Genomic DNA, 6,000 nt, shown 5'->3' with positions numbered 1-6,000 from the left:
TCCTTAAAATAGCAAAAAACAGTTACAGGGCTGCAGCAACTGGGCAAGGACCAAATCAAGAAAACATAGCTTCAAAAGCCTTAAGAGAATCTCTTTGCATGCTTGATGGCCCCCTCCCCACTCTTCCACAATATGAGGTGGAGGCAGCCTGCATTCCTGGCACTGTTCTGGCAAGAGTAAAGTAACCCCTATGGGAATACTGGAATGCCTGTATGTTGGGCCAGTCAACCAGGAGGCAATCTGAAAGATTAATTTCAGATTCCCATCTTGGGGGCTTACTATTCCAGAATTTGCCCCCTCTTAAACCCTTTCATTTACACTCTGAGAATATCATAATTATATGATATGAAAAAGCATGGGACTATTAATGATAATGGCATAAATTAATAGATGGTATTAAACTTGAAGGAATGGACCAAAGATCTCAATATAAAAGAAAGAACCATAAAATTCCTAGAAGATAATGTAGGAAAACATCGTCAAGACCTTGTATTAGGCGGACATTTCCCAGACTTTACACCGAAAGCACAAGCAACAAAAGAAAAAATAGATAAATGGGAACTCCTCAAGCTTAGAAGTTTCTGTACCTCAAAGGAATTTCTCAGAAAGGTAAAGAGGCAGCCAACTCAATGGGAAAAAATTTTTGGAAACCATGTATCTGACAAAAGACTGATATCTTGTATATATAAAGAAATCCTACAACTCAATGACAATAGTACAGACAGCCCAATTATAAAATGGGCAAAAGATATGAAAAGACAGTTCTCTGAAGAGGAAATACAAATGGCCAAGAAACACATGAAAAAATGTTCAGCTTCACTAGCCATTAGAGAGATGCAAATTAAGACCACAATGCGATACCATCTCACACCAATTAGAATGGCTGCCATCAAACAAACAGGAAATTACAAATGCTGGAGAGGAGGTGGAGAAATTGGAACTGTTATTCATTGTTGGTGGGACTGTATAATGGTTCAGCCACTCTGGAAGTCAGTCTGGCTGTTCCTTAGAAAACTAGATATAGAGTTACCATTCGATCCAGCGATTGCACTTCTCGGTATATACCCGGAAGGTCGGAAAGCAGTGACACGAACAGATATCTGCACACCAATGTTCATAGCAGCATTATTCACAATTGCCAAGAGATGTAAACAACCCAAATGTCCTTCAACAGATGAGTGGATAAATAAAATGTGGTATATACACACGATGGAATACTACATGGCAGTAAAAAGAACGATCTTGTGAAACATATGACAACATGGATGAACCTTGAAGACATAATGCTGAGTGAAATAAGCCAGGCACAAAAAGAGAAATATTATATGCTACCACTAATGTGAACTTTGAAAAATGTAAAACAAATGGTTTATAATGTAGAATGTAGGGGAACTAGCAATGGAGAGCAATTAAGGAAGGGGGAACAATAATCCAAGAAGAACAGATAAGCTATCATGGGTAAATTTAATGTTCTGGGAATGCCCAGGAATGACTATGGTCTGTTAATTTCTGATGGGTATAGTAGGAATAAGTTCACAGAAATGTTGCTATATTAGGTAACTTTCTTGGGGTAGAGTAGGAACATATTGGAAGTAAAGTAGTTATCTTAGGTTAGTTGTCTTTTTCTTACTCCCTTGTTATGGTCTCTTTGAAATGTTCTTTTATTGTATGTTTTTTTAATTATAATTTTTTTATTTTTTTATTTTTCATACACTTGATTTAAAAAAAAAAAGTTAAAAAAAAACACGGAAAAAAATATGTATAGTCAGCCCCCTTGAGGAGCCTGGAGAATGCAGGGGTATTGGCCTACCCCACCTCGATGGTTGCTAACATGACCATGGACATAGGGGACTGGTGGTTTGATGAGTTGAGCCCTCTACCACAGGATTTACCCTTGGGAAGATTGTTGCTGCAAAGGAGAGGCTAGGCCTCCCTATAATTGTGCCTAAGAGCCTCCTCCTGAATGCCTCTTTGTTGCTCAGATGTGGCCCTCTCTCTCTGTCTAAGCCAACTTGACAGGTGAAATCACTGCCCTCCCCCTACGTGGGATCAGACACCCAGGGGAGTGAATCTCCCTGGCAGCATGGAATATGACTCCCGGGGAGGAATGTAGACGCGGCACTATGGGATGGAGAACATCTTCTTGACCAAAAGGGGGATGTGAAAGGAAATGAAATAAGCTTCCATGGCAGAGAGATTCCAAAAGGAGCTGAGAGGTCACTCTGGTGGGCACTCCTACACACAATTTAGACAGCCCTTTTTAGGTTCTAAAGAATTGGGGTAGCTGGCGGTAGATACCTGAAACTGTCAAACTACAACCCAGAACCCATGAATCTAAAAGACAATTGTATAAAAATGTAGCTTATGAGGGGTGACAATGGGATTGGGTGCGGGACACTGATTACGTGCTTCGACTTGGCGGGCCTGGGCCAGGGGATCGGCCACCCCTGGGGAGGGTAGTGGGTACGGGTGAACAGCGCCCTTCACAGCCCCCCGGGCCTGGGAAAGTGAGGCCGGAGGCAGGCCCCATTTCCTCACCCAAAATACCACTGTTAGGGGAGGCTTGCCGGAGGGAACCGCCTTTTCCCCACCCCCTTATCTTGCCCGGACACTCCCCGTTGCCAGTGCAACTCCCATCACCACCAGTGCGCATACATTGTTGCCAGACACCGCTGCCAGAGCAACTCCCGCCCCTTTTCAAACAACCTCCGTGCTCTCTTAGAACCAATCCTAACCTCCGCACCCTCTCAGAACCAATCCTAGCCTTTATCCCCTCAGCATTGACTTGTAACAACCCCCGCCCTCTAGGCCAGCCTATATAACCTGTGCTCACCCCTAATAAACTCTCTTGGCTTCTTCACCCTCAAAGAACCGTGTCCTGCCTGTTCCTTCTCGCCGCCCTCCACACCTTGCACGCCTCCGCCGGGGACCGGGCCCAGTCCCCCGCCTCGCCCTCGCCTCCGGGAAAGAGCCACCGCCGCCGGTACCCTCCGAGCAACGCCGAGAGCCGAGGGTTCAGCAACCGGCCGCCCCCCCCCCAGACAATTCAACTGCGACCGCAATTGGGAAAGCCATAAGGACCACACTCCCCTTTGTCTAGTTTATGGATGGATGAATAGAAAACTAGGGGAAGGAAACAAACAAACAGACAAAGGTACCGAGTGTTCTTTTTTACTTTAATTGCTCTTTTTCACTTTAATTATTATTCTTGTTATTTTTGTGTGTGCTAACGAAGGTGTCAGGGATTGATTTAGGTGATGAATATACAACTATGTAATGGTACTGTGAACAATCGAATGTACGATTTGTTTTGTATGACTGCGTGGTATGTGAATATATCTCAATAAAATGAAGATTTAAGAAAAAAAAAAAACTTGAAGGAGCTGAGGCCTAGGAATGGAAGTTTTACTTTCCAAAATGAAAAAAAACACAAAGAGGATTTTGCTGCTAAAATACTACTATAGGTTTCATTGAGCAAAAGCAAACATGCATGTGGAACAGAGCTAAGAAACAGCACCTGCTGAGGGGTTAGGACTTACAGAGTGTCATACATGAGTTGCCTTGGGAAGGGGTAGGGCATTGTTAGGGGGTGGTCTAGGGCAGATTGTCCCTGATCTATGTTGGAGTGTCCTTCAGGTACCACACCAGAGTGGAATGCTGTTGGACCTGGCTAGTTCAGTCACTACAGAAGCAGGATGTTCATTAGCAGACTTTTTCCTTTTGTCTGGCAAGCTAAAACCAGTTGCTTAGGCCTTATGGTTGCTGCAGCTGCAGAAGTGTTCTGGGCTCACTTGGAGGGCAACACAAAGGATAACTCTTATTTTAAGCTAGAACAGAGGCTGCTTGCCTCTCAGTTGGTTCCGACAGATTCCCAGTCAACTCAGCTATATCCTGTATAATGTGGGAGCTTTAGCAGATCAAGATGGTTAGTGTAGTCATTAACCATTCCTTTTTCTCAATTAACATGATCAACCCAATATCATCTAAGAACAATATTTACCTACAGGTAAATAAAACAATATTTATGCAAATGTAATATAAGAAAAAAATTAATGCACTCTTCAAGTATATATAAGTAAACCTGAACAAATAGGATGGCTTAATGTTAACACATATTAATACTCACATTGTAAAGAGGCAATACCCACATTGTAAAGAGGCAATTTTCTCCACATAAATTTGCATATAAGGTGTTTGCAATTAAAATACCCAACTTTTAATTTCTGCTTAGTGATACAGAGAGGGAAAGATCTTTAATCCCATAGTAACATTAAGAAGAAAAAAAAAATCCTGGATACACTGCAAAATCAAGATTTTCTTGGAACCATCTAAGACCTGAGGACAAAGGGCAATCAGCTAAACTGAAATCTGGGGGACACAGTTGCCTACAGACAGAAATAAGAACTGAGCATTTGTTTTCCTGGAGCTGATGATACCAAAGAAAACATACATCGGTAAAACAATACTGCTAGAAAATTGTAAAGCTTGGCTAAATGTCAAGTGTGGGCTAGTGTAAGAATGTGAAGCCCCAGGGGCCATGTACACAAGGGATTTCACACCTACTTCTAGGCTTTTCCCCAGGGAGCTCCATCAGCAGCTCATAAGGAAGATGGGGACAGATTCTGAGTTAAGCTTCCTATGTGGTACTGTCAGGAAGAGCAAAAGAGCAGCTACTGCCCAAATTGTTCCCAGATCTCCTGTATCTCCAATATGAAACAAAAGGAACAGTTTTCAGGGAGAAGGCCAACAAAACTTGTAGCCTGAGAACATTGGTAGAAATACATTTAAGCTGTGGAAGGCAGACAGGAAAAAAGCTATATCCCCAGTCATAAGAATAGGATTCAGATGACGTACAGACTTAGACTTAGCAGAGAGGTGATTTAAAGTTATCATGCATAATATATCAAAGGCTAAAATCACAAAGGTAGACAACATGTAAGATTGGGTGGGTAATTTCAGCAGAGTGATGGAAACTATAAGAAATAAATGCAAATGTCAGCATGGGAAGGCAGGTTATAAGAGCAGAGAGCTCTGACTTTTTCCCCAAAGGAACTGATTTTATTTGAATCAGAGTGTGGGAAAGTTCAAGCCTCAGGAAACTCTTGAAAACAATGGAAATTTTGTTGAAAAGCAATTTAGGGGAGGCTGGTAACTCCATGAGAGCAACCAGCTAGACTGTAGGCCAGCTAGTTTGTCAGAGAATGAGGAATACAGCAAAGATGATAACTCCCGAGAACATAAAAAAACAACAACACAAGACCAGCCTCAAAAGTACCCATGCAAAGAGGCCTGAATTTACTTGGATAAGATCATGAAGCTACAAGAACAAGAATAGCACTACATCCCTTATAGTCATCAACAGAACACTATACCCATCAACAGTGGAATATACATTATTTCTCAAGTCACATGGAACATCTTCCAGAATAAACAAAACACTAGGCCATAAAATAAGTATCAGTTAATTTACAAGGATCAAAATCATAGAAAGTATGTTTTCTAGTCACAATAGTATTAAATTAGGAATTAATGACAGAAAGAAATTTGGAGAATGTACAAATATGTGAAAATCATATAATGCACTTCCAAATAACCAGTGGGTCTAAGAAAAAGCATGTAGATGGAAGAAAATAATTGATTAGAGCAGAAAATAATGAAATAGAGGATAGAACAAAAAACAGGGAAAATCAAGAAAACCTAATTTGGTTCTTTGACAATATCAACTAAGCTGACAAAGCTTTAGCTAGACTAACCAAGAACAGAGCAGAAAAAAATAAAATAATAAAGCAGGAAAGAAAGAAGAAATATGATTACAGAGCATACAGAAATAAAAAGAAATATAACAGAATGTTATGAACAACTGTATGCCAACATATTAGATAAATCAGATTGAATGGAGAAGTTCCTAGAAAGACACAACTTATTGAAACTAATGCAAGAAGAAACATAGACTGAATAGAGGTATAATAAGTAAATAAATTGAATTGGACACATAATAAC

Source organism: Choloepus didactylus, chromosome 8 (genome assembly GCF_015220235.1).
Source record: "Choloepus didactylus isolate mChoDid1 chromosome 8, mChoDid1.pri, whole genome shotgun sequence".
Taxonomy (NCBI): Eukaryota; Metazoa; Chordata; class Mammalia; order Pilosa; family Megalonychidae; genus Choloepus; species Choloepus didactylus.
This window is presented reverse-complemented; position numbering follows the sequence as displayed.